The 3,485-nt window shown below is 43.3% G+C and overlaps 1 protein-coding gene across 1 annotated transcript in view; it reads right to left on the reverse strand.

The window, feature by feature from the left end:
• Tbc1d2b (TBC1 domain family member 2B) overlaps positions 1-3,485 on the reverse strand; it is a 71,954-nt gene that overhangs the window by 41,276 nt on the left and 27,193 nt on the right. The window lies entirely within an intron of this gene.

A 3,485-nucleotide genomic window follows, 5' to 3' on the forward strand; every position in this document is an offset into this window, starting at 1 on the left:
TTAAAAAAAAAAAAAAAAAGAAAATATAAGCATTCAATTTTCCTTTTAGCCCTGACTATGCTCAATTTGAGTACTGTTTAGAATCCATTAAAAAAAAGACACACACAACTTTTGAGCCATTCCTCTAAACTATAGGAATAAAATAATTTCACTTTTTCAAAGATCATTAAAATATCTCCAAGCTGGTGATGTAGCTCATGGCAGAGCACTTGCCTAGTATGTGCAGGCCTTGGGTTCCATTCTCAGAACAGAAAAAATAAAAAGTATCCCTGCGCACCCAAAACATTTTATTTAAACCTTTGTATTGCATGCCACAAATAAAAAGATAAAATAACAGCCAAATACCATAACATTTAAGGGCCATAGAGCATCATGAATATCCAATCTCTATAGAAAGTCATCCTTGGCTGGTGAGATGGCTCTGTGGTCTAAAGCACCTACTTAAAACAAGCTTAGCAAAGCGCAGAGACCGTGGTTCAATCCCCCAGCACCACATGCCAGCCAGCCCCGCCCCCTGGTGGGCTGAGCTGGCCACACGCACACACACACACACACACACACACACACACACACACAAATAAATAAAATTAAAAAAAAAAGTTATCCTACAAGAACACTTATGCGCTGTACCCTCAATGATGGCATCCAACCCTACTTCCCACTCAGTGCCAGGCATTGCTCTAACCACTCTGCATTATTAACTATTAACATTCAACCTCATGAAGCCATATGACAATTATCCTCTTTTACAAATGAGAAATGGAGACTCAAGAATGTTAAGTTATAGCTGGGGATATAGCTCAGCAGCATAAAGCACCTCCCTGGCAAATGCAAGGTCCTGAGTTTGATCCCTAGTGCAAAAACAAAAACAGTTATTTGTCCATACACCCAACTACCAAGAGGTACAGCTGGGAACTAAACTGGGGAGCCTGGCTCTTACCTCTGTGCCCTACTACAAAAGCAGGGTTGATAGGTGGCAGCCCCAGTGATGATCAACTCTGATTGTGCTCTCTGTCAGTTGTCACATGCCAAAATGACATGTACTCCCTTTCCTAGGCAGCAGCACTCAAAATTCATTCTAAGCTCAAGGATACACAAAGCAAGCAGTCTGTCTCTGCTTCTGGCCTAAGTGGTACATGCCTTTACCTAAACCTGAAGGCAGAAAACGCTACTCAGGAACAAAAACCTGGCAAATCCACAGTCCTTCAAACAGTCCTCCAAATAGGTTCACAGGCAAAGGTGGAGGAGATCTGGGTGTGTCTTTCAGTTCTGCCACACACTTGCCCCATGGCCTTGAGCAATCACTTTATCTCTCTAGGTCTCAGCTTTTCAACCTATAAAATGCAGGGAGGGCCTCCTCACAGTTTCCTAGCATTTGGGGGAGCACAGACCCATTTCTTTGCTGAGAAGCATGCTACTGTAATGCAGGAGTAGTGCTGCTCTGCAGGTGGGGGCACTTTGCTGCTTCTACCCCTGCCCCTGGGTACAGTAAAGTGAGTGGAACCTCATAAGACAGGGTACACTGAACACACAGGCACAGTAAGCAAGCTGGGCTCAGCCAGAAGGGATGGTCAGACTGAGCAGATGGGCACAGTGTAAAGTGGAAATCAGCAAATGGCCAGAACACAAGGCTCGGATCACAAGAATTCAGGGGAGCAGCCACCCGAGGTACACACTGAAGCCGTACTACAGAGAAACTCAATGTCAGACAAGAGAAGCTGACACCACAGGCTTCGAGGAGAGAACAGCAGAACACAGCTGGAGCAGCGCAGGTCTGCTGGTCAGAGCCTCACAGCACTCTCCCTCATGGTGCCAGTCTTAAGTCTGGCCCCAACCACATCCTACCCAATTCCCATATAAACCCAGGTCTGAAGAACTAAAAACAAGTGAACACCATAAAGATATACACAAAAAAATAAATAAATAAAGATACACACAAAAAGGGAAAGTGATTAAAGGAAAGAGGCTACCTCCCAAAATGCGTTTCTGGATATCCTGGACATTTGAGTTCTGCAGTGCAGCTGCCTGGCCTGCATCCTGATCACTGGCTGGGCCCTGCAGCAGAGCAAGAAACCTTCAAGTCCCACAACACATCAGCACACAACCTTTCCACTGATCCCCATCTTCGACACCATTCCAAGGTTCTGTGGCTACAAAGGGACTTTTTCAAACACCTCTATTCAAAGAAAGCATACAGCTAATTAAACATTAGCTAATCCAATTAAAAATGGGCGAAAGGTTTGGATAGATACTGCTCCAATAAAGACTCACAGCCAGCCAGTAAGGACATGAAAATATGCTCCACATCATTAGTTATTAGGGAAATACAATCAAAACCACAATGGGACACCAGTGTCAGAGCCAACCCAGCCACAGTGCAGTGCAGGATGGCTAGGACCAAGAAGACAAGCACTATTAAGGATATGGAGAACCTATATGTACTGTCGGTAACAATATCAAATGGTAATGGGCAGTTCTTCAAAAGGTTATGCATAGAGCTACTATGAGACCCAGCAATCTTACTCTGGGTATCTACCGAGGAGAAATAAGACAACTCCACACAACAAATGTACATGAGTGTTCACAGCAGGATTACTGGTAATGGTCAAAAGTGGAAACAACTCAACTGTTCAAATGATAAATGGATAAATAAAACATGGCACAGCCACATAAGAGAATATCATTTGGCCATTAAGGGAAAGGAAGTACAGTACTGACATGCTATAACATGGATAGGCCATGAACACTGTGCTAAGGGGAAAATGCCAGACCTAACAGGTCTCATGTGATTCCATTCATATGAAATTCCAGAATAAACAAATCTATAGAAACACGAAGTAAAGTAGGGGTTGCCTAGGGCTAAAGGTAGGAAGGTAGAGAAAGAGGTAAGAGAAATAGGAAGCTACAACTGCTAAGGAGTGCAGAGTTGCTTTATGGGGCAATGAGAAGGTTCTAAAATGGAATGTGGTAAAGGTTACAAAATTCTGTGGACGTATTGCAAACCACCAAATTGCATATTTCAAGAAGATGGATTATATGGTATGTGAATTGTAGCTCAAAAAAAGTATTTTTTCTTTAAGAACAAATACATTTTTAATAAAACTTCCATTCTAATTGCCCCAACCACAAGTAAAAATAGAAATCTAGAGACTGGGAAAAAAAAAAAAAGAAAAGAAATCTAGAGACTGGGCATAGTGGTATGTGCCTATAATCCCAACGCTTGGAAGGCTGAAAACAAGAGGATCACTACAAGTCCGATCTGTGTAGTGACACCCTATAGACCACGTACTAAATACATTAAAAAGAAGAAGAGGAGGAGGAGGAGGAGGTGGTGGAGGAAGAGAAGGAAGAGGAGGAGGAGGAGGAGGCAGGCACTGGTGGACCTAGGTGTCTGACTCGGCGGTGTTTTTTCACTCAGCTTTCTGGGTGAGAATTAGTTGCCCCACCAAGCCAGTCCAGAGTGGCTTAGTGTATCCCAACTTCCT

Source organism: Octodon degus, unplaced genomic scaffold (assembly GCF_000260255.1).
Source record: "Octodon degus isolate 3935 unplaced genomic scaffold, OctDeg1.0 scaffold00026, whole genome shotgun sequence".
Taxonomy (NCBI): domain Eukaryota; kingdom Metazoa; phylum Chordata; class Mammalia; order Rodentia; family Octodontidae; genus Octodon; species Octodon degus.